This window comes from Grammomys surdaster, unplaced genomic scaffold (assembly GCF_004785775.1).
Source record: "Grammomys surdaster isolate TR1022 unplaced genomic scaffold, NIH_TR_1.0 125956, whole genome shotgun sequence".
Lineage (NCBI taxonomy): Eukaryota > Metazoa > Chordata > Mammalia > Rodentia > Muridae > Grammomys > Grammomys surdaster.
This window is the reverse complement of record NW_021620775.1, coordinates 4,536,570-4,563,977: the sequence shown is the minus strand read 5'-3', so window position 1 is coordinate 4,563,977 and position 27,408 is coordinate 4,536,570.

Sequence of the window (27,408 nt, the reverse complement as noted above, 5' to 3'; positions counted from 1 at the left end):
ATCTTTCCTTGCATTGACAACTTTTGGAAATACATGTCATCATCTAAAAGAAGTCTTAATCTCTCTTGAAGCCAAAGAATAAGATGCTTTGGGGTAAAGAATTACATTCAATTGATACCTTTCAAATTATAGTGACTTATATGTCCAACATATAGCTTGAAAAATAAATACAGGAAATATATTCTTAAATTTCTATATAGTCATTATTATTTTTCTAATTATCCTTATTTACATTGTAAAATATGATCTTCCTAGCTCAAAATAGCTAACTAGTGCATGGTTTGATACATACGCATAATGAAATCTAACTGAAGGTTAGGTGAAAAAAATTAAAATAAGCCTCAGCATATTAATTTTAAAATGTTGGGTATTTTAGTTTTCTGAGTTTGTTTGATACATTTCAAAATAATTATATTTATACTATATCTGGTTAGTTGACTTAGGATGATATTTAGGCCTTTTTGAGTTCATCTTAGCAATAGTTTGTTGATTTAATATATTGGTTCTACCAATACCTGAGTAAATGCATTTTGAAGAATTTATAATCTTAAAATCAGAAGTTTTAAAAGTGTAAAAGAACTTTAAGGTGGGTTTGAACTAAGTATTTTCCAAAAGAGTTTGCAAAACTTATTATATTCCTCAATCAATTGTCTAGTATATTTGTGGAGTGACAACAGGGAGTGGGGAGACAAAACTTCTAAGATGTCCAGCAAGTATTCCTTGAGGAGTTATTGGTTTCCTCTTGGACACATGTATATGCCTATCTATGGATACAGAAATAATGTACAGACCAAGGAAGATGATCCCTACAATACTACAAGAATCTAAAACACATGTATTCAGCTTGATAATGTAGACATCATTAACCACAGGCAATGAGACAGGGTACTTGGGAGCAATCACTTTTGGAAAAGACAAAAATGAAGCCTATACCAAATGCTGTTCTAACATGACCTCACAAACCATAAAATCACAAAACTAAAAGATCAAAAATATTTGAAAGCAATATAAAGATGTTGCAGAACAACAGTCATGAATATGTATTGGAATATGAAAATGTCCAGCATCCAACATGTAAAATTTACAATATGTGGAATATAATATAATCATCGAGTATGAACAAAGTCAGGAAGGTGCTCCCTACAGAAACTAAACTAATATAAAGTATAGATTATGCACCAAACATATGAAAACTGTAAGCTATGTGTTCAAGCAAAAAAATAAGAAAAGCTGATATTCTAGAATCATGAAGACTTCAAAAAACTTCAAAACTAAATTCATTGAGATGACAACTACAATGTTTACAATTATGTTTAGATTAATAGCATTTGCAGTAACACACTGAAACCAGCATGATTAAATGTAAGATCCCAGAAATGTACATTCATCTTCCATTTATTTGCCTTTTATAATTCTTCTCCAGAATTTCTGCATTAGGGACAACTGAGCAGACATTTTTCTCTATTCCTCTTATGCACAAACATCAATGCAGTATGCTGTATATAAAACAAGCAATGGGACACACTGAGGAGTGAAAAATCAAGAGCCTTATAGCCTTACAACCCCAGGAATTATGTGTGTTTTTCAAGTTTCTTTATACCTTCATACAACCCAGACCTTGTCAGCAGACCCACTGAAATGCTTTAGGGAATGATCACATGCACCCTTTCCCCTAAAAGAACAAGCCTCTTCTTTTTAGCCAAACAAACAAACAATTGGACAACTTAGAACAACAAAGTTCTTTTGGACAAGAGCCACTCTCCTCTAGCTTCTATCTCAGAAAAGGAAATATCTCCAAGGAAATGCTAATTAAGAACCTTAATGCAGGTAATCAGTTCCTGCCACTTATGTGGCATTGACTAAGAAGCTCCATGAGGACCACGCTTTTTCATCAGGGATGAGCAGTAAAGCGCTTCTTCATCCATTGTGGGTCAGTGGAGTCTGAAAGGAGCAGGTGTTTCTTGTTACCTCCCACGAGTGAGATGCTCACCCTGCCTCAGCCAGAAGGATCAGGAGGAGGAGGTCTGATGGCATAAGAAGCCTAAAATTAATCCTTCACATGGCAGTGATAAGGCAGCTGTACCTTCCATGGCTCTTCCAGAAAGGAAATGAAATACAAGTTTATGTAAAACAAAGCATCCAGGTTTCTAGCAAACATCACTCATCATACAGAGAAACAAGAAAATCTTGTACACCACTAACATAAGATATTGGAAGTGGTAGAATTGATGGTCACAGATTTAAAAGATGCCATCATTAAAATACATCAATAAGGGATTATTGAAAGTGGGCAACAATGAGAATCAGAAAATGTTAACAAGCAATTGAAAGTGTTCAGAGAAAAATCAGAAGGCAGCATGGGTAAAATGAGTTGGACAGACTCCAACTCTACCTTATTAATTGGATTTGTTTTATTTATTTATTTATTTATTTGGATATTTTATTTACATTTCCGATGTTATCCCCTTACCCCATTCCCCCCAACCCAGGAACCCACTATCCTATCCCCCCTCCTCCTGCTTCTGTGAGGATGTGCCCCACCCACCCCCCACTCCCACCTCCCCACCCTCGAATTCCCCCACATTTGTAAACCACAAAATAACTATTGTTAATTTAGCCATAAGTATACAATTTTACCCTTCTAAAATTTACTTTTAAAGTAAAGAAATGCTAAATTAGCTAAACCAAAAATGACTGGCCATTCTGAAGTTAGATATTATATGATTCATTAATTATAGAAAACCAATAACTTCTTGAAAGGTTAAAATCACAGGAGGCAGAGGGACAGAGAAACCCTGGTGGAAGAGGGGAGAGAGGAGAAAAGGGGAGTAGGATAAGGTATGGAGAGGGGCTAGGAGAGAAGCCCAGAGTATGAGTAGAATGAAGGGAAATATGCAGCTGTGGGGGAGGGGGGCAGGGAGAATTTCTAGAAAGTCCCAGAGATCTGGGATGTAAGAGCTTCCCAGGACTCAATAGAGTTGACTTCAGCCGAAGTGCCCAACAGTGGGGAGATGGAACCTGAAGAGACACCCTCCAGTGGATAGAAAAAGCCCCCAGTGCAGACAAGGAGTCACTATGTCACCAACCTACCTTCTATCCCATGGGTGAGCACCAAACCCTGACACAATTACTGATGTCATTGTTGTGCTTGCAAACAGGAGCCTAGCATGGCTGTCCTCTGAGAGGCTCTACCAGCATCTGACTAATACAGAGGCAGTTACTTACAGCCAACCATTGGACTGAGATCAGGGACCCTAAGAAAAAGTTAGGGTAAGGATTGAAGGATCTTAAGTGGATTGCAACCCCATAGGAAGACCAAGAGTATCAACTATCCCAGATCCCCGGGAGATTCTAGACATCAAATCACCAAGAAAAGAACATATATGGTCTGGTCTATGGTTTTTGGCACATATGTAGCAGAGGACTGTCTAGTTTGGCTTCAGTGAGAAAGAATGTGCCTAATCCTATAGAGATGTGTTGCCCCAGGAAGGAGGATGAAGAGAGAGGGTGAGATGGGTGTAGGTGGATGGGTGGGAGGGGATGGATGGGAGGAAAGGTAGTGGTCAGGCAGCACCCTCTCAAAGGCAAAGAAGGGGGACAGGATGAAGAAGTCTTGGAGAAGGGATCAGGAAAGGAGCAACATTTGGAATGTAAATAAATAAAACTACTAAAGAAGAAGAAGAAGAAGAAGAAGAAGAAGAAGAAGAAGAAGAAGAAGAAGAAGAAGAAGAAGAAGAAATAAAGAGTAAACACCATCCAAACATCCTAGACATTATCCAACTAGGTACATGTTCAAAGAAAATCAAGTGCATTTCTATCCAAGGACCTGTGTGAAGAAGTATAGATCCATCAGTTAAGATAGCCAAGAAGAATAAAAAACTAAGGGTCCATGAAAAAAAGACACTTTGTTGTATATCCCTGCAGTGCACACAACTTGGGAAAAAAAACCAAGTATATCAAGTTGAGTCAAGACACTCCAATAAAATATTTGGGCTTTTTGTTTGTTTGTTTGTTTGGTTGGTTGGTTGGTTGGTTTTCTATTGTTTATTTTTCTAATAATTCTGGAAACAACTAACTTGCTTTAATATGTCAATTTGAAAATTCTTATGTCATTTTATCATATTTATATTGTATTTTCCTGGATTTGTTAACGATATTAGGTCTAGGTGCCAGCAGGGCTATGTAAGGTCTCATTTTGTAGCCTAGACTAGATTAATAGCAGCCTGTTGTCTCAGTTTCCCAAGAGCCACCATGTCTGAGACTCTTACCTTTGTCTCCGAAATACAGTCATTTTATGAGAACATGTGTCAGAGATAGTAAACCCCTGCTACTTTAGCCAGGTACTCCATGATACTTTTAATAAACTTTTTCAGGTCTTCATTTCTGACTTTGATAAGATTTTTAAACTATGCACCATGGTCCATAGCTTATTTATTAATTTCAAGGCCCTAATAATATGTAAATTATTTATTCTTTTGTTGTGCTGTACAGCATGATTTTAATTTTTTTTAAATTTTATGTTCTTATTATATTTATATGATTCATGTATCCATAAATCATTCTTAATTTTAATTTTCCCACATTTCAGGATCTAGTTGACTTTCTCTGTCTTATTTTGGGTTTTTGTGAATATTTTGGGAAGAAACCCATGGCAAATACGAACCTTATATTTGTACTTTTCTTCTCTCATAAGTTACCTCTTTCCAGGCTCTATATCTAAATTTTTTGTGGATTTTTTTGTTTGCTCACTTGCTTGGTTGGTTTACTTTGTTTTGTTTGGTTTGTTTTCTTTTCCTTTCTGTCAAAAATGCCATGATAATGTCATTCTCAGACAATAAAAAGTTTATTGATGAATTTCCTAAAGTATAGCTTCGAAAATATCCCCCTTAATAAAATTGTAAGTGATTTGAGCACTTTTGACTCTTCTGATATTTTGGTAAATGAGGGCACATCAGTAGCTTATTTAAGCACATTTATTTTTGTGTTGTATTCCTATGCTTTTATTGAAGAACTCACATGAAATTAGAAATAAATAATCAGAATGATAGAAATTATGAAGATCTGCTTTTCCTTGGTACAGGAAGGAAGATAGGAATGTTACATCCACCAGCCTTAGAACAACCACAGAAACCAACTTTTACATGATGCATTAGAAATCTGATGATGCAGAGCCACCTCCCACTCTATAAACATGATGGACTCTTTTTGCAAACTATGGATATAAGTGAATATTGCTGTAAAGACACATATGAGGCAAGAGAAATTAATAAGAGTTGTTGCAATTGGAGAGAAAGGCAGAAATGTACTTACATGAGACAGAGGCTGGGAGGCTTTAAAGTGCAAGTGTGAACTATTGTAACATGTGAACAAACATACAGGAGATGGCCATTAATGTTTGCTATTGACTCTCTCTGTCTCTCTGTCTCTCTCTTTGTAACTCTGTCTCTCTTTCTCTCTTTGCCTCCCATATATACTTTGTTGTTTGTTTGCTTGCTTTTCTAAGAATTCAAGAAAAAATAGTTTGTTTTAAAAGGGCAATTGGAAAATTCCAATGCCATTTTATTGCCTTTATAATTTATTTTCCTGGATATCTTAGAGCTATGAGATATAGGATATGAGAAATACTTCATATATATACATATATGTATATATATGGAGAGAGGAGAGAGAGAGAGAGAGAGAGAGAGAGAGAGAGAGAGAGAGAGAGAGCAGTTAGCTCATAGAAAGTTATCTACTGACAATGATTTTTATATAGGAAAGTAGTTCTGGAAGACAAAGATACTTTTTCATTTGGTGATTATATTTGATATGTAGAGCTCCCAGGTCCTGGAGAAAGATATTTCTGTTTTGTAAATGGCAACAGGCTTTCCAAACAGATTTATCATCAGGCACAAAAAGAATTTATAATTTCAAGCATTTTAAAGTGAATGTTCTAAGAAAAGATAAGTAAGAGGCTGGAGTTGGGAAGAAGCCCAAGTGGCTGAAAGAAAGACCATCTTGCTTGGATAAGTATATGTGATCATTCTCTCCTCTGGGCCTGTATCCTATGAGCTAGAAATAACTCCTACAAAACTCTCACTAAGCTCCTGGACTCTAAATGTGATCTAGAATGAGACAGGAAGTGACATGAAGCCATGAACACGGGAAATTTTCTCAGCAATGAAAACTCTTTTCCTAGCATTTCAATGGATTCTCATCTGGAAGACTAATGGCCCAGACAATAACTTACAGAACTGTATGGGGTCTGGGCTTGAGGTTCAGCATCAATTAGAGCAAGAAAGGAAACCGTGAAGAGGCTTGAGTATTGTCTTCACTGATGAATGAACCCCACAGCTTTTAGGGGAAAGGACTAAACTCTATACTCATGAATTACAGAGTATCTTCTACACTAGAAAAAGGCCAGAAAAAGCTCGTGCCTTGGAGAGTGACATCTCTTCTGGATGAGTATAGCTATCATATTTTAAGGATTCATTAATGTACTGCTTTTCATTTGTGTCTTAAGAAACAGCATAATATACATAAAAATCAGATATATAATACATAGTACCTTAGCTAGTATATTTTTGAGAAAAAAAAGTAAATGTTAAAATAGGAAAGACTTGTAAATTCTCTTTCTCTTTCTCCCTCTGAGTGAGTAACCTAGAAATAATCTTTAAAATGTTATGTGCCTTTTTCAATGATGTGTCTTTGTCTTTGCAGCCACCATGCCTAAAGGTCCCCAGATCATTGCCCCTGTGGTGATGATGGATACTACTCAGCAGATGTTATTGCCCTACCAGGGGACTTTGATTTAATTTGTTCTTATACCATTGCATTGTTCTTCATGCTTCTAGGTTGCATATCATTACAATATAAAATAAGGCTTTGTTAAGCACACGCCATGGGGATTCAGGAAGAACTGTCTAATCATTGAGTTAAGAGATGCTAAGAAGTTTAAGTTGCGCCCTTGATGCCAGGAAATGTAAAGGCATCATTTGTGAGATGGCAATAATAATAACAACTTAAGATGCTAAAATGCAAATCCCTACCATATTTTTATTAATTACAAGAGTGCAGCAGATGAGCTTTCTGAGCTGGGGAAAGTTTTAATAACTTACTTGGGATCACGAAACAATTAAGATGCTGAGATTCATATCTATATTAACAGGGAAATCATCAATTCACAATCCCTGCTTGTCTTTGTAAAGTGCCATTGCCTGAAGAACAACTGTATAGACATTTTTGATTTACCATTATGTTTCAGAATCCTCTCTGAATATTTTACTAGTGGAAAAATTATTAAGCCTCTTTCTACTTCCCACCCCTAGACCTCCTTAGCCGTGGTTTTTCTAAGTAGAGATCCAGAGTATGTATTTTGAATAAGAACAACCAAAAGTAAATAATACATACTAAAGCAGAGAGCTACCTTTTGACTGCCTGTAGTGAACATCACTTTCCAGTACTTCATTAATGAGTGTTTTGAACAATTTATCTCTGCTGGCTTCTCAGCTTCTACCCTGGTCTTTTGAATATGGCAAGTGGTTTTATTTTGTATAAGATATTAAGTTTCAGTTTCAAGATCCTAAAATGACTTTTCCTGAAGTGAATCTTGCAAACACAATCCCTTTCTTCTTCCTCCTCCTCCTCCCAACATCCCTCCCTTCCTCCTCCCCATACTCCTTCTCCTCCTCACCTCCTTACCTCCCCACTTCTCTCCAATCCCCCCTCCCCCCTCCTCCTTGTGCTTATATTTTGGTTACAGGATGATTCAGGATGTGGCTTGTATCTCTTTTCTCCTAGTTCATTCACTAATATTTCATATTTTCAGTCATTTCCTTTGCTGTTTTAAGTTTCTCCATTCATGATATTTTTGCCTCTAGTTTTGCATTTGTCATTTATGGTTTTGGTGTCATAAAGTCAAGTCTGAGGTCACAAAGAATTTCTCTTGTCCCCCATAAGGGTTGTTGTGATCTCACACCTTAGATTTAAGCTGTTAATATTTTTTATCGTATGTTTTTTTGCTCTAGGTATCCTCTCTACTTAATTCTATTATTCAGGTAAGATACTTGGTACTCAACTTTTCCACTTCCCCCCTTAATCCCTCTCCCTCTCCCCTCCTTTCTTCTTCTTCTTCTTCTTCTTCTTCTTCTTCTTCTTCTTCTTCTTCTTCTTCTTCTTCTTCTCTCTCTCTCTCTCTCTCTCTCTCTCTCTCTCTCTCTCTCTCTCTCTCTCTCTCTCTTTCCTCTCTCTCCCTTCACCCCCTTATGATGATTCTTCTGATTGTACACAAGTACCACTGAAGTACAAACTCAGTCCACCATCAACTACTTCATACAACATGCGTCACTGGTACACCACAATTTTTACATCAGCTCAGCATGAAAGCAAGCCAAATGGGGAAAGCATGGTGAAAAAGGAAAGACACGGTATTAGTTTGACCTATGCTGGATAACTTTGAAAGCTAAAACGAATTATTATGCATATTCTTACTTCTAGAGATAAAAATGGTCAGTTTAACCCAAAAAAAATCACTCATATGAATCCACATCTGCTGGTAGATGCAAATGTGAAGCACAGGAAAGTAGAACCAATATATATAATTTCAATAACTTGTGTTTGAATAATGCTTAATAGTTTTATAAACTATTTTATTAAAAGTCTGGTTTGCTTCATGTGATGCTGCAAAACCTTGTCAGAATATGGACAACTATTTTCCCTTTTTTAAAATATATAAAGAAAGCAATATTTTTAAATACAGTTGATGCATTTGTATATTACTAAGTATGATTGGTACTATGCATTTGTATACATGTCACACAGTCTAAATTACACATTTAAAATCTGTTTCATTAGATTAGGAGGGTTCTTATACATTCCTCAGAGTTTCTACAATTCTTCAACTTACTGTATTCTCTCCATTAGACTCTTTCTTGACAGTCCTATGCACCTTACATCCATTGCTTCTAAGCTGTGGCCTAACAGTAACTAAGTATATTATTTCTATGTTAAAAGGCTTCCTATCTTTTATTAGAAATAAAAGTCAGACATCAGATGATGTTGAAATTTATAAACAATCATAGACATCAACTCAATAGCGATTATATATGCTAAAATGTTTAAAGGCTATTGAATAACTTGGCATGAAGAATTTTTAAATTGCGAACTCAATATGTCTTATATGATCTCATTATCTGTCAATTGGGTCAATTATCATTCTTATATTATTTAACCTTAAAATAGAGATTTTGTTAATCAGCTGTTTTGTTAATTTTTGAACCCAGGGTTTCATGCCTATGAGGCAAATCCCCTCTCCTTTGAGCTATACATTACAGTCTTAGGATAGAGGTCTTATTAACATAAATTTGATATAATCATTTGAACTCAACAGTAGAACACTTTGTCAAGCTGGTGAAAGAATTGAGTGATTTTTGAACAAGGAAGGGATTTGAAGAACCATTGCTGACTTGAAGAAGATCACATTAGAAAGAATGCTAGCATTCATAGGTCCTGAGGTAGTTTTCTGATTAATAAGCACTGAAGAATAGTGATCTCAGCCTGTAGCTTCAAGCTCATGGACAGTATTACACAAGTATGACTAATGTGAAAGCAGAGCCTTCTGCAAGCCTCAAGTAAAATGATGTGAATGATAACAAATACAATTAGTCCTTAAGAAGCCCTTCACCAAGCCTCAACCTTGACTTCCAGTTAAAATGAGATAAATGAGCTAACAAATGATATTAGTATGGAAAAAGAGCCTCCAGTGAGCCTCCCAATAGAGCCCGAGGCTGGCCATCACCTTGATTTCATCCACATGACACTTTGAATTATAATTCAATGAACTATCTCTGGACTTTCTCAAGAAAGAAATTGGGCATCTTTTAAAAAAACCTTTGTATTTTTAATAAATAGTAGTAATAAAGATAAAATCATGGTGGCTTAAGCTTTTTATATTGGGTTCATAGAACTAGATTTTCTGAGATGAAATTTGTATAATTGTCATATTATTCATTGTTGCTATAACAAGCATAAGTGGGGTAATTTAAAATAAAATAAATGTGTTGTATATGCACCAGAGACCAAAAATGAGAAAATGGCCCCAATGAGCATGTAGAGGGAGATTTCCTAATTGTTTGATTGGATAAATAAAGACAGCATAAGCTAATTTCTGGGCGAAGATATAGAGGCCAGTTTTCTAGATCCCAGGAAGAAGAGGAGGAGACAAGATTGAGAAAAGGGTTTTCAGCCAGGCTGTGGAACAGAGAATACAAACACCATGTAGGCCTGGGGTCTATCAAATCAGGTATGGCCTCTTCCACCGGATGAATTCTATATAGATTAGCTGATGGACAATTTAGGACAATAAATTCCAAGCCCAGCAGTTGTGTCATTCTGGGTGATTTAAACATATTAAGATTGTCTAGTGTTTTCCATTCATGACGATTCAGGTGAGCAAGTGAGGGGGCATAATCCCTGAGTGGTCATTGGTGGTCAGCAGAGTCAACCAACGATTGGTCAGTTGGTGGCACTCTTGTAGTAGCTCCAGACATTCTCAGGAGGAATAGGTATTCGATGGCTTAGCAAGTCAGCCATTGGAGCTGGGTGAGATGGCCATTGCTGGCACCAGGCAAGGAATAATCAATGACTGCAGTGGCCTGGCAAAGCTAGCCATGGGACCTGGGCAAGATGGTCATTGAGAGCACTGGGCAAGGAGGAACAGACCTCACTTGGGAAAACACCAGCCAGGCAACATGGTGATTGCTGTTCTTTGAGCATAGCTGGGAACTCAGAGCATAGCTGGTGTCTTAGTTAGGGTTTTACTACTGTGGACAGACACCCTGACCAAGGCAAGTCTTATAAAGGACAACATTTAATTGTGGCAGGCTTATAGGTTCAGTCGATTATCATCAAGGTAGGAGCATGACAACATTTAGGCAGGCATGGAGCTGAGAGTTCTACATCTTCACCTGAAGGGTGCTAGTGAAGCCCATGGCCACAGTGACATAACTATCAAGGCCACACCTCCAATTAGTGCCACTCCCTGGGCTAGGCATATTCAAACCATGACAGCTGAGAACTTGGTAGCCATGGGGGCTGGATAAATGGCAGGTAGAACAAGCAGGATTTTTTTTAATTACACGAGACAAAGCTAAACTAAAGTAGACCAGTGTTCCTTTCTGAATTTCTAGGTGAGATTCCTTCTTGACTTTTGGTACTTAAAAGGTGACTCTTACCTGTAGGCCCTCTCTCCATCATTAAAGCCAGGAAAGGTTTAATAAACCTTTCCCATATTACAGCATTCTTACTGACACCTCTATCTGCTCATTCCATATTTAAGACTATGTGGAGGCTTGGACTGTGGCTCAGTGCTAAGTCTTGCACATACCTAGCATGTGCAAGACTCTGAGTTCTTAACATAGCACTACCAAAATAAATAAGCAAGAGGCTATGTATTTCACTGTGTCCACCCAGATAATGCAAATAACCTTCTGGTTTCAAAGTGAACTAACCACAATTCCATTGGCTACCTCAATTATTCTGCACTGTGCAACTTTACATATTCATAAGCTCTAGTGCCTAGAATGTCACTGACTTTGGCAGACTGGTGTTCTGCACACCATACTACATAATATAGGAAAAGAAAAGATGCATCACCGAAGTAAAGCTTTGTTCAGACACTGGCCTCAGTAGAATACTAAATATACTTTATTGTCCCTTGTGGGTGAGATGTCTACTTGTGAAGAAATTTTTTTTTCTACAAGAGAAAATGTTTGAAAGGATGACAGGCCTTGGTAGTCTGTAACATATTTTGATAGCTTTACATGTGCAAAGCTCCACCATGCTGTGAACTGTCCTATTTACTGAGAGCTGAGATGGGATAATTTATAATAACAATAATTTCTTAAATATTATAAATTCATACTGCTTGAAAATACTTTTCCTGGACATTATTGGAAATGACAGTTTAAAAGCTTGCATTAATTCCAGTGGACTCTCCATTTTCTCTGAACCACTTTTAAGTCCCTTGAGTTACATATTCATAAGTGTCTCTTAAATCCATCTTATAGCATGGTGACAGACATACATGGACAGGAGAGCAGATTTAATGTATTCATGAGATTGCATTTGGAAATCTGAGACAACCACAGACACAAAATACTCTTTTTTTTTCTTTTGGTTTTTACGAGACAGGGTTTCTCTGTGTAGCCCTGGCTGTCCTGGAACTCACTCTGTAGACCAGGCTGGCCTCGAACTCAGAAATCCACCTGCCTCTGCCTCCCGAGTGCTGGGATTAAAGGTGTGCACACCACTGCCCGGCAACACAAAATACTCTTAACAAGAATTTATCTACTTAAATGTTCTTTTAAAGTCTACAGAATGACATGGTAATCTCTGTTCCTTAAGTGTTCGTTTACCTTGCATTTTTAAAAATCAAATTTCTTATAATTACCTGTGTTTCCTGATACTCCCTCTCCCTGGTCCCATAAGCTCCTGGCAGCTCAGACTTCCCATAGATTTAACTATTTCAATTGTTCTTAATACAATGCTGATGCTCCAGAGTATTCTGTGGTTCTCTTTTATACAGTTTATATTTTCTCATAATTATGTGTTCCCTAATTTTTGTGAAAAAAAAGTGTAATGCCATCTTGTCTGTGGTCTGATACACAAATGATTTCTTGGCTCCTTTCAATATGAATCTGGAAACAGGCAGTAAGTGAGTGACCTCTAACATTTACCTTCTAATTCATTATCACCCTTTACCACTGCCCCCAGATACTTATTGATGTCACATGATGCTATAGATTAGTTAGCATTTCCTAACATTTTAAGCAAATAGAATATGAAATGTGGTATGCATCCTTCCTCTTTGCTCTATATTCATTCTGTCTGATTATTTGAGGATTCATCTACGTGTGAGTAACTCACCTTTTTAAAACTACTTATGCATGTTTTGCCTACCTGGATGTCTACTTATTACAGGTACACATAGTTTGTATGGAGTTGTAGTTGTGGATGTTTGTGAGCTACCAGTCAATGCTAGGAACCAAATCAGGTCCCCTGTAAGAACAACCAGTGTTCTTTACTGCTGAGTTGTCTCCCTCCACCCTCCCTACATTCTTTTAAACAATTAGTTTCTTCCTTGGCATATTAATCCATGTGTATAACGTATTCTGATTATTCAGATTACTCTTTTTCCCATCCTCTCTTATCTCTTTCCAATTCCTATCTCTCTGTCTCTCTCATTTCCAGATTCATGAATCTTGATTTGGTTTTCTGAGTCATTTAGTTTAAGCAGGGACATCTGTGTGATCACGTGATTGAAACTAGACAGTAAATCCTGATGGACTCATCAACAGATTTACAACTGGAGGCAATAACTATTTATCCTGGGTTTCTCAGTGGCTAATAGTCATGCAGTCTTTTTCAGATCCTGTACAGGCATTCACAGCAGCTATGAGGTCATGATTTTTGGCCATGTCTTGCCTAGAAGATGGCATTTTAGGGCCCTTCTTTCTGTCCCTTGTTTGAAATGGAAAGTTCCAGTTGTGTCATATGATACAGACTCAGATGGTGTTTTGCTGAGGCAAGGCATGTAGGAAGACACATGATAGTTGTAGAGAATAAAAATAGGACTCAATGGACAGTGACTGGGTGCTTTCATAGCTGGCTGTGCATCTCTCCCTTGGTCTTGTAGTTTGCTAATCTTCACTTCATTGAGAGATGCATGGATGAAAAAAATCATGGCATTTCTGCTGGCCCTGGTCACTCTCACTGACTTATACTGACTTGTTGGAGGCCCGGCTTCTCTGCTCCACCGTACTGTCCTTGATGATTTGTGTTCTGTGACACTTTGAACTGGACTGTTGGTATCCTGTCACTGCTGAACTGGACTGCTGGTATCCAGACAAATGGAAATTGGAATTCCCCCCAAAGAACTACTTCTAAACAAGTCCATATCCTCTTGTGCTATTTACCATTGCTTCTTCCCTACCTTTGAATGGTGGGCTAAGAGGGGGACTGAAATGTTTGAGAACACTTATTAAAGCAGGTTTTGAGAAATCTAAGCCTACACCTTTTTTTTTAATTTTTTTATTGGATGTTTTATTTACATTTCATATGTTGTCCCCTTACCCCATCCCCCACCCACCCAGGAACCCCCAATCCCCTCACCCCTCCTCCTTCTTCTCTGTGGATGTAACCTCTATCTACCCGCCCACTCCCACCTCCCCACCCTCAATATTCCCACCCCTTGGGGCGTCCAGCCTTCATGCGGTCAAGGTTCTCTTCTTCCACCTATGCCCAGCAGGGCCTTCCACTCTTACATATTCAGCTGAAGCCCTGGATCCCTCCCTAAGTGCTCCCAGGCTGGTGGTTTAGACCCTGGGAGCTGTGGTTGGTTGGTATTGTTGCTCTCCTCATGGTGCCATAAATCCTTTCAGCTCCTTCAGTCTTCACTCTAACTCCTCTATTGAGAACCCCATGATCAGTTCAATGGCTAGTTGTGAGCATCTGCCTCTGCATATGTCTGACTCTTGAAGACCTCTGAGGAGACATCCATATCAGGCTCTTATCAGCATGCACTTCCTGACTTCCACATCAGCATCTACCTTTGGTGACTGCACATGGGATAGATACTCAGGTGGAAAGGTCTTCAAATGGCCCCTCCTTCAGTTTCTGTCCCTCACTTTGTCTCCATATTTGCTCCCTTGAGTATTTTGTTGCTCCTTCCAAGAAGGACCGAATCACCCCCACTTGGTCTTCCTTCTTTATGAGCTTCATGTGGCCTGTGAGTTGCATCTTGGGCATTTCAAGGTTCTGGGCTAATATCCAATAATCAGTGAGTGAATACTGTTCTTTTGTGATTGGCTTACCTCACTCAGGATGGTTTTTCTGCAATGTTCCCAAGCCTTTCTTGGAAATGGTATACATATCTTGTCTATGACTACGCACTAACACATCACGTAGACGCAACAAAACTTTTGTTGTTGTTGCTGTTGTTGTTGTTTATCACTTAAGGATATCTCTCTGAGTGAGTAACCCTTTTTGGTTTATCCTGTTGATTAACCATAAAGTTAGAAACTGAGAAAGAAAAATAACTTTAGTTTGGGTATTTACAACTCAGGACAATACATATAAGGGCATTTCTGAATATATGTTCTGAAAAACACTGAAATTACATAGAGCTTCTAAAGAAAAGGGAAAGGGCCAACAAATGGATTTCTATAACTTACAATAGATATTCACTAGTGTGGGAAAACTTGCCAACACTAAGCTCTACTTGACTGGGCTGCCATGATGGATGGCTAGTGTTCTATATAAGGGCAAAGGTGGTTGGGCATTGGGTGATAGTTTCTCAGTCTTAACTACCAATAAAAGATATTAATGTTTTTATAGGGTAAAGGTTAGAATTTCTTGTTATTTTCTCATATCCAGTTCAAAAGAGCATTTAACTAGGCAGTGGCCTTATCACACACACACACAAGACCTCTTTATCTAATGGCCTCCAAAATTCATTTTGGATTACATATTTCAAAGGTGCTTTTAAAATGTATTTTTATTACTTTTATGAGAATTTCATACCTAGTATTTACATCATATTCCTCTCCCTCACCATCTTCCGTATCCACTTCTCTACCACAAGATACCCCACTTCCCTACCAACCTAATTGTTTTTCTGCTTTTCTTTTAAATTCTCTTGTTAAATATATGTCCTGCCCATATAATCATAGATATGTGGCCTTTTACTGGAGTGCAATAAACCTACATATAGCCATACTTTTAAAGAAAACTGACTTATCCCTCTCCCAGCAGCTACCAATATGCTATTAGTTCCTCAGCTAGGGTAGGTGTACCTCCCCTCTCCAGGCTTGGATTTTTAGCTTGAGTTTTGCAGGCCTTGTCCATGCTGTCACTTCTGAGAGTTTGTGTCATGTGCAACTGTCCTTCTTAGTCTAGAAAACAGTTTCCTTGTGGTCATTGATGACCCCTAGCTCTTATTTTCTATCACAGTTTTTATCTGAATTTCACAGTTTACCTATTAGCAGGTATCTAGATAACTTTCAATTTTAAGACAATGGCAATAAATTGCTATAGTATGAATCTATGGTTCTATTTCTCTTCAATAAAGTTAGGAAGCAAAATGCTGGACATTGGCTTACTGTGTTTAATTTCACTTCTCAGATAGCATGTACCACACTTACAGCCTGACTACAAACAAATGAAGTTTTACCATTCTTGGTTTATTCTGAACAATTGTCAGAAATATAAGCTCTCCATATTTTTTCTAGTTTTTTGGATTACTTTTTCTTTTTAAACAGTGATTTAAAAATTGTGGGAGTCTATAATTTTCATAACCTCAAATTCCATAGTTTATATTTTTATGGAATGTGTTTTCATACTATACATAAAAATCTAGTACAAAATTAGAAAAGGCTTCACATTTGGCTCTATGACCCTATTATTATTTTTGTTTTCTTTGTTTTTATTCTTTTCTGCATTACTGGAGATAGAACCCAGGCCTTCAGTTATGTTACCCAAGCACCCTGCCACTGACATTTTCAGCCCTCTATTGTCAAAGTTTAATTTTTATGTTTGTGGCTAACTTTTTATGATGGGAGGTTTGGGAGTGGTCATTTGCCTCTGTTTTGTTTAAGATGTCTCATAGTGTCAAGTGTCTTTTGGGCACACTTGTTTATATTGACTACTTAGGTTTACCATCATCTTTGTTTAGGAAAATTTGTCTTTCTGTTTTCCAGGAAGTGCATATGCTTTGGATAAGAAACTTTTGTCAATTGTATATAATGAAAAATTTTCTTCTCATTGTATGGTTTAAGCTAATCTTAGTTATGGGGATTTTATTCAGGGATGATTAATATTATTATAGACACATTTATCACTTAAAAAATTGTTTGTGCTTAAGATGTTTTCTCTGCAATGCCATCATAAAGATGTTGTGCCAAATACTTTTCCTAAAAGATAAACTTACATTTTCACAGCAGGTTTTTAATCATATAAAGTTTAGTTGGCAGATATCTCCTCATTATTTTTTGCATGAATAGAAAATTATACCACCTATTGACTAATCTATCCTTCTCATGGTAATTTATGATGCCCACTGCCATTTCTTTTAGAGCAATCATCGATGATAAATTATTGCTTGCCTCAAAAAGGTATTTTTGATATTACTTTCATCTATTTCTATTAAGCATGGAGTTGGGAGTTAGCAGGCATTCTGTCTTTGTTATTAGAGATACCATTCCCTTGACTTTTCATTTACACAACTTTTGTTTGGAAATCATTTGCAAATTTCTTGGCATTCTGATGGCAGGAGGTTTCCTTGTGGCTACCTGAAGAATTTCCTCTCTGTCTGTTGTTTCAGAAGTTGTACTAGGACACACCTTGAGTTGACTTTCTTCATGTTTTGTCTACCTGTCTTGTTGCCTTGAGGTGTATTTTGTTAGTATGAAAATCTCGGTTTCTGACCTTCTTTCTTTGTTACATTGGCATACTTTTGCTTATTTCTCATGTATCTTTTGGGTATTTTTTTTACATTTCCATAAATCTGTACTTGTTTGCCAAGTTTTACCTTTTACTTATCTATTTTTTATCATAATTTAAAACATATATGGAAGGACACACTTTATTTACTAGTCTGAAATCATGGCAATCACAGAACTCATAAAGAGCAGGAGAAACTATAAAGACTAAAATAGGAGTGCAAAGAGTAGCTATGAAAGTATTTTTTTATTGGATATTGTATTTAGATTTAGATTCCTATCTGAAGTTACTTTTTTGTTCTAGCCTAATGTCAGATTCCTGCCTGAAGCCTACTTCCTTGTCCTTGGCCAATGGATGGAACTGGAAAATATCATTCTGAATGAGATAACCCAGTCACAAAAGAACACACATGGTATGCACTCACTGATAAGTGGATATTAGCCCAAAAGCTCACAATACCTAAGATACAATGCATAGACCACATGAAGCTCAAGAAGAAGGAAGACCAAAGTGTAGGTGCTTTGGTCCTTCTTAGAAGGAGTATCAAAATACTCAAATAGAGCTCCCAGGGTCTAAACCTCCAGCCTGGGAACACAAATGGAGGATCTCATGGCTCCACCTGTATAGGTAGTTGAAGATCGCCTTGTCAGGCTTCAGTGGAAGAGGAAGGCCTTGGTCCCTGAAAGTTTGGATTCTCTAGTGTTGAGGAATTCGAGAGCCATGGAGGCAGGAATGGGCAGAGCTAAAGAAAGAAAATTCAAATGACCAAGAAGCACCTAAAGAAATGTTGAACATTCTTAGTCATCAGGGAAATGCAAATCAAAACAACCCTGAGATTCCACCTCACACCAGTCAGAATGACTAAGATCAAAAACTCAGGTGACAGCTGTTGCTGTCAAGGATGTGGAGAAAGAGGAACACTCCTCCATTGCTGGTGGGATTGCAAGCTGGTAAAACCACTCTGGAAATCAGTTTGGTAGTTCCTCAGAAAACTGGACATAGTACTACCTAAGGACCCAGGTATAGCATGCCTGGACATATACCTAGAAGATGTTCCAACACATAATAAGGACACATGCTCCACTATGTTCATAGCAGCCATATTTATAGTAGCCAGAAACCGAAAAGAACCCAGATGTCCCTCAAAAGAGGAATGGATACAGAAAATGTGATGTATTTACACATTGGAATACTACTCAGCTATTAAAAATAATGACTTCATGAAATTCGCAGGCAAATGGATGGATATAGGAAATATCATCTTGAGTTAGGTAACTCAGTCACAAAAGAACACACATGGTATGTACTCACTGATAAGTGAATATTAGGCGAAGAACATGGAATACCTAAGACACAACTCATGAAAGCTGAGCTTTATGGAGATAGCTACAGTGAAGACTGTGTATTTTGAAGCAGAGGTCAAAAAGCTTACTCTCTTTTGCCCCTGTTGGCATGAAACTCTTGCCTTAAGCACATAGTTTTGTGCTACATGTCCTCTGTCCACAAAATAGATTGATTAATACATTTGTCCTTGTCTTGATATCTTGGAATTTTGGAGACCCTAGTAATATCTCCACTTCTTTGTTCTCAATTTAAAATATGAAGAATGAGCAGTAAAATTTACAGCATCTTGTGTCATTATAATTACATCATCTGAATTGTATCATCTTCACATAAAGTTCTAATATTTCTTTCTTACATGAAAGTTTCCAAGTTGTCAAAAACACAGCTTGTGAGTTCTTTTGCATTTTACTCACAGGCTGACTCATTTCATACCTGATTATCTTTTTCCTTTTTCTTATTGGTATTGTTTCTTTTCCTTTTTATGCCTATGTTTTTTTTTTTTCTGTTACACAGCTTGACATTTCTTGGCACATCTTGACAAACACTATTGACATGGAACAATATCTACAAGACCATGACAAAGTGAAGACCATGCTAAAAATAAATTTGTTCTCTCTATATATAACTTTTAAAGGACTCTTTGTTTTGTAAATCAAATTGTATGCCTCAGTGCCTTTTGTATCCTTGATAATGATCCAGATTTGCCAGGTTCTTGTTGGCAATGTGTGTGTACTTCATGGCATCACTCTACCATTGTATCCATTGGTATACAACCTCCTTCATGCACACAAACCCGTGCCCTAAGTCCGTTTCCACACCAGGATCTGGGATCACAGTGGTATTTGGATGCTTGTATATTCTACTGCTGTAAAATGTTACAAACTCTGATTGCAAATGGCACACATGAGCTTCTCATTAAATGCAAAGCAGAAGTTACAGTGCACCAGTCTTTCTCAGTTCCATTTTCTCCACCAATGCATGTTTTCTCACAGCCTTGTGTGATTTTTTTTTTTAAATAACAACATTACTTGTGGAGAGCTATTGGGGCTGCTTGGCAGGAATCTGACATTGGCCAAGGACAAGGAAATGGGCTTTAGGCAGAAATCTTGACATTGGGCCATGGCAAGGAAGTAAGTTCAGGCAAGAATCTAATTTTAGGCTAAAACAGAGAAGTAATTTCAGTCAGGAATCCAAGTCTTAGGCTAGAACAAAGAAGTAGGCCTCAGGCATGAATATGACTGTGGGCTGGGATGGGGAAGTAGGCTCAGATATTTTTGTCATCCTGATGAGCCCTTAGATGATCAAGGGACTCTGTATATTGCCTTGTTTGTTCCTTGACAGTTTCTGTTGCATTGCTGGTTCCTCAACCTAGAACTGACCTAAATACTTGCATGTAATTAAAAGGGCTTAAAAGAAAAGTGGGAATAAACAAACCTGCCTCACCCTTCAGCCTCAGAACTGGCTGGGGTCATGCTGCAATTTTGCCTAATTGTCTCTTTTCTTTTAATCCTCACTACTGTGCTGGAGAACTTGTTGACTGACTGAGCCAGCTTGGTCAATTACTTGTTGTCTGTCTTGGAGCCTTTTTTTCACATTACCCTGAGGCTAACGGCCAGCTGTCCAAGAAGCCTTCATCCCCTACTCCTTCCACAGTGGCCTGTCATTTGAGTCTGCTCATTCCACCAGAGTTTTTGGTTTTGTGATTCAGTATTCTGAAATGAAGTGAAAAGAAATATTTTATGTATCTGTCCTGGTTCAGACCACTAATGTTCTTACAAGGCAGTCTCTGTTGGCTTCTCCTCTGAGCAGAATGACAGTGATGGTGACAACTATGAATGACTTAGAAAAGGCAAGATGGAGACAGAAAAATTCCTATTAGGGTTGAACCGTCCTTGAGCCTGCACATCTACCTTGAAACCCTTCCAGAGATGATTTCACTGTAGTGAAATCTTTACTCTTGGTCTGACAGCCCTGCAACTCTGGAAACACTCATTCTCATCGGCATGAACATAAGTACATCCTATTTTAAGTACTTATATTTTATTAGATAAGCATTAGGAAATACAATTGATACAATACATATGAAAATGTTACTTTAGCTACTCTGCTTTGCTGAAACCTACCTGTTTGATATTTCCACCAGTATACTTGAAAATCATGCTGATTTTAATACTTTCTTCATTCTGTTCCAACAAAAATTCCATGAAACTTAAATTGTACTGGAACACAAATTCTGGGGTAACCTGAATCTTTATAGCTGGGACACGGTCAATCATATTTGACTCCAGAATAAATGATTTCTTATCCTTTTGATATGAGAGCAGTGTTTCTCTCATTGACACCAGAATGATTAATTACATCACAGATTCTTATACTCTAGAAATACATAATATTAGAAGCTAATATATTCAGGTTGAAGGTCCTGAAGTTAAACTTTTGACTATTCCAGAGCTTTTCCCCAGGGGTATATTTAGCTTTCAGGCTCGAGAACACAGGTCTTTCTCCTTTGATTACCAAGTTACATCACATATGCACAGGTCTTGATTTTCTTATTCATTCACTTTCTTTCCGATGATGGATACCAGTGGATTTCACTCATTTTCTTAGTGGTAGAGCAGGGATACTCAAAAGCCTGGACAGATTGATTCAGAAAGTACCAAGTTCTAAGGGGACTGGGCTATGTGATATGAGAATCCCTGAGTTTTAGTGAGAAAGGGCAGAGATATTTGGAACCAGACCAAGAACACAGAAGCATTTTCTTTTCAGAAGCATTTGCACGTGGCTTCCTTCTTTATTTCAGTCTGTTTATACAAGGAGAATGTTTTATTTGCACATAAAATGCTAATCACAGTGGCATGGTCTTTTCTTTTTTGATAAATGTGGAGAGCCAGAGAGCAGCAGGGAGCATGGGTATAGTACATTTCTACTTGAGGATATTCAATCCGCATTTTCCCCTCAAAATATGAAATATTTCTATATTCTTTAATTTCACACATTTTAAAGAAATGTGTTTTGTTTTTTTTCCAGTCAATGAAAATATAGGTTTACATAATGGTCTTTTAAAGTAGTATCCTTAATCAGAGCTGAGGAAGCCGATACCCTCTCCTATTAAATGCTTCAGTGGCACTGAGATTCACACGCTATCAGTGCTCCATGTATTTCTCATATCTAGTTTAATTTAACAATCTTCCTTTAGCCTAAGGGCTTTTTTATTTTCTTATTAGTTGTCTTCCTGCTGAGATCCTATTTGTACATTCTAGAAGAAAATGTCTTGCCGCAGTAGGGAGATTCTTCTGATAATCATAAATTTTTTGAATTCAGAACAAGTTGCTTGTCTCGGAACTGAGTACAATATGGTAATAACTGACAGTAGCATCAAAGGAAGCCGTTCTTACGTATGGTTTCATAGTCGACAGGGAGCACCAACATGGAGCGAGCATCATAATTAGCAATCTGGACACTAAATCTGTAGTCCTAATTGTAACCTTAGCAAAATTACATAACCTCTGAGCCTCAATTACCGCAATCAAAGATTCATATGTACTCACCTCCGATTGTTTTGAAACTAAAACTAGTATGTTTTGTGAGTCTATAGGAGGACACATGTTATTTTTGCAATTAATAAACCAGTCAGCTCATTTTAAACATGTATAAGTATACAATCATCATCATCATCATCACCACCATCATTTTCATCAATACTACCATCACCACCACCACCACCACCACCACTACCACCATCATCACCATCATCATCTCAGGATTTACAAAGAAACATCAAAAACAGGTCAGTTCCATGCCTGGCTTTAATTCAAGAAGTAGGTTAACTGTAGCACACAGGTTACAATTCAACAGGATGTGGTTGCCTTGTAATCTATTCATTCCCAATGCTGCCCAGACAAGACTGTTTCTCTACAGCACCACTCCTCATAGAACATAATGCTCACCGTAGTTGGACTTGCCTGAATTTTCTTACAGTTGAATGGAGGAGTTTTTTGAAGTGGAAATACATGGTTTCTTTTGAAAGTCAGTAGTGTCAGATTGTGTTTTGCTGGGACATACATGTAGAGGAGTGTTTTCCTGAAGCAGTGAAAGGATGTATTGCTAAAGCAAGCACATGTAGGACATGTGATGAAGCATTCTTCACTAACAACACACATGTACTGATTCCCCTTACAGTGCTTAGTTGAGCTCCATTGGTCATGACACTGTAGAGAGAAACTCACCAAAATACTTCTCATGAGGTTTCTGTGGCTTCTTGCCACTTCCAAGGAGTTAGGTGGGTTGGCAAAGTGATATCAGCTGATACAGACTCATGTGGAATTTTGCTAAGATAGGCTCGAGTTCTTAGGCAACACACATGGTTACATAAAACCCATGGAGGATTGATGTTTTGAAGAAGAATAAATAGGACTTAGCAGACAGTGGTAGGGGCTGGCTTGCATATCTAGCTTTGCAATGCTTCTTGGTCTCATAACTTCACTGATCTTTACTTCGCTGAGAGAGACAGGACACAGAACTTCTCCTGGAGTGGTCCTGGTCACTGGTCCTGGATCCTCCTGTTGACTCATACCGATTTAACAGAGGCCTGGCTGTTTCTGTTAGGTTATGCCACCACTGCTGATATTCCATCACTACTGAACTGGGCTGCTGGTATATTTGTGAAATGTTTGTGAGGGGATCGAGCTGCCATTGCTGAATTCTGTGAACTAAACTGATGATTTCCTAAAAGCACAGACTAGATCTGTTCCAAATAACAATTTCTAAATAAGTCCACTTTCCTCATATCCTAATAAGCTTTCTATTCCACTACCACTGGTGGGTGATGGGCTAGAAGGGAGGTTAAAGCGTTTAAAAACACATGTTAAAAGTAAGTTTTGAAAAAATCAAAGACTAGAACTTTTAGAAACGTTTATGCTTTTTTAAAAAAGTTTTTTATTAAAGTTTGCTTTTATTTTTCTTGTTTTATTTTTTGGTTTTGTTCAGAGAAATCATCCATTTCATGACTCAAGCCTGCCTGGAAACAGTGATTCTCCTATATCATGTTAGCAAGCACTCAGACCACAGATGTTTTATGTCAGCTTGACACAAGATAGAACCATTTGGGAAGTGGAAACCTCAGATGGGCAAATGTAGCAGTGTATTTCTGGCTATATTAAACTCGGTATTTTGGGAGGAGCTAATGTGGGAAGAGTAAGGAGACATGTGAACATCGCCACCATTTTCCTCTCTATCTCTTCCTCTTTTCACCTAGCTTCTCCTCTTCCTTCTCCTTTCTTCTCCTTTTATGTTTACTTTTTTTTATTGAGAAAGTTGAGCTGGAGAGATATTGTTTTCATAACCTATCTTTCACAGTCACACTGATCCGTCTTTTTTGTGTCCTTCCCCTCCAGTGTCCACATCAAAGAAGTAAAGGGCACTATGTCTTCCTTTTCTCTTAATCTGAGAGATAGTAAACTTGGGTGCAAAGGTAGTAAAATATTTTATGTTGCTGTTGTTTTATACTTTCATTTCCACTCCCCAAAAACATGCATTCTAAACTTCTGTAATGATCTATTTTGTGATGCCCTTAATATATCCATTAATAAGCAACAACAACAAATCAATTACCACAACAAGAAAAAAAGTACTGGTAAAAGGTTTTATTTCAAAAATATTTCACATGTCAGTGTGAAACACCACTGAAAATTAGTCAGGGAAAGAAGTCTAAAGTTGAAGCAAGATTATCTTAGAGTTAGTAATTATAATGTCAGGTTATAGATCTCCTATCTATGTTCTAAATTTTCCATAAGAAATGATAGATGCAGTCATTTTGTAATGAAATACATATACTCTCATAATATGCATTGATGCTTTCATGAGGTATGAATATTTAATCTGAAGAATGCCTATGCCTGTTTGTCAACATTGGAAAGCTTTAAGGAATTTGAAATCACATTAAGTTGGAAAACTTTCTTAATTTTTTTATAGATTCAATAAATGATCAAGGAAAGCTTGTCTATAATTAAAAACTTAAACACTGACACCCAATATTCCACCTACATCTTTTAGCTCAGAAATCCTTGTGGTCTACCTTTGTTTCAGTTTGTGGAGGTAAAAGTTATTTTTCATTTTTAAATCCATGAGGGTTATTAAATGTTGTCTATTTGGAGAATCTGTTTCTTAAAGATATCACATAATTTAAGTTATGAATGGATCAAGATACCTTAGGAGTGGATTCTGGTCTTAGGATTTTAGTACAACCTCTATTTTAAGACATCTTCTTTGCAAAAGTGGTGTCTATAATACTAAACACATATTGACAGATTTACTTTATTTATTAAAGATATTAAGAAGGTTAAGCTGGAAAGATGTTGTTTTTTTCATAACCTACCTTTCACAGCCACACTGATCTGTCTTTCCATGTGTCCTTCCCCTCCAGTGTTCACATCAATCCTATTGTCAGAGGTTTGATGACAATCTAGTCTTTCATGAGCTATAATAAACCCTCAAGTGAATGAGCAGACAGAAACAGAAGACTCATTCGTCAAGGAAAATAAGAAGTCTGAATACCTAATAGTCTTGAAAGGATACAAAAAATGCCTGCGGAGTTGTCCTCAGGAAGAACACTCAAGTCTATCATGTACTGTGCTATGTAATTGTGCCACCAGATGGTATATACAAGCTTATCAGTGAATCACTATCACAGAAAGACGCCTGCTAAGCATGGTCATACTCACATATCAATCATTTTAAAATATTTTAATTTTGGTGATTTTCATATATGAGTATTCATTTCCTCTTTCCTTTCACTCTCAAATTCCTCTCATGGACTCCAGTAATTTTCAAATTCATGGACTCTTGTTATTTAACTACATAAATGTATAGATGTATATGTTTATATATACAAAGGCCTAAATTTAATGTTTTTGTCAAAATTTTATTCAGAAAACAGTAATCTAGAAGAAACCAAAGCATAGCAACATTTATTAAAATATTTACTTTGAGAAACATTAGGTTAACCATCTTTTTATTTTATCTAGAAAAAGAGGTACTAGTATTGCATTGTGGTAGATTAATTGAGTCGTCTCATAATTTAATTGCTTTACAAACAATAAATTTATAACTTTTTTATTTTTTGTGTTTACTTTTTTATATATAATATTTTTATTAGATATTTTATTTATATTTAAGATGTTATCCCCTTTCCCCATTTCCCTCCTACCCTGGAAACCCCAATCCCATCCCTCCTCCTCCTGCTTTATAAGAATGTGCCTTCACCCACCCACCCATCCATTCCAACTCCCCCACCCTCGAATTCCCCCACTCTGGGGCATCAAGCCTTCATGAGACCAACGACTTCCTCTCCCATCTATGCCTGACAATGCCATCCTCCCCTACATATACAGCTGGAGAGATGGGTCCCTCCCTATGTGCTCCCAGGCTGGTGGTTTAGACCCTGGGAGCTCTGGTTGGTTGGTATTGCTGCTCTCCCCATGAGGCCACAAACCCTTTCATCTCCTTCAGTCTTCACTCTAACTCTTCCACTGAGAACCCAATGATCAGTTCAATGGTTAGTTGTGAGCATCTGCTTCTGTATATGTCAGAGTTTGGCAGACGTCTAAGGAGACAGCTATATCAGTCCTGATGCACTTCCTGGCATCCACACTAACCTCTGCCTTTGGTGACTGCACATGGGATGGATACCCAGGTGGACCAGTTTCCAGACAACCCCTCCTTCAGTTTCTGTCCCACTTTGTCTCTGTATTTTCTCCCAGGAGTATTTTGTTATGCCTTCTAAGAAGGACTGAAGTTTCAAGCTTTTGGTCTAATATCCAATTATCAGTGAGTGTCTACCATGTGTGTTGTTTTGTGATTGGGTTACCTTACTCAGGATGATATTTTCTAGTTCCATCCATTTGCCTAAGAATATCTTGAATTCATTGTTTTTCATAGCTAAGTAATACTCCATTGTGTAAATGTCCCACTTTTTCTATATCCATTCCTCTGTTGAAGGACATCTGGATTCTTTCCAGCTCTTGGCTATTATAAATAAGGCTGCTATGAACATAGTGTAGCATATGTCCTTGTTATATGTTGGAGCATCTTCTGGATATATGCCAAGGAGTGGTATAGCTAGATCCTCAGGTAATACTATGTCCAATTTTCTCAGGAACAACCAGACTGATTTCCAGAGTGGTTGTATCACCTTGCAATCCCATCAAGAATGGGGGAGTATTCCTATTTCTCTACATCCACATCAGTATCACTTCAGTTTTGATCTTAGCCATTCTGACTGGCGTGAGGTGGAATCTCAGGGTTGTTTTGATTTGCATTTCCCTGATGACTAAGGATGTTGAACATTTCTTTAGGTGTTTCTCGTCCATTCGAGTTTCCTCAGTTGAGAATTCTTTCTTTAGCTCTGTACCCCATTTTAATAGGGTTGTCTGGGATTTAATTTCTTGATTTCTTTGTATATATTGGATATTAGAACTCTATCAGATATAGGATTGGTAAAGATTTTGTCCCAATCAGCTGGTTGCCGTTTTGTTCTACAGTGTTCTTTGCCATACAGAAGCTTTGCAATTTTATGAGGTCCCATTTGTCAAT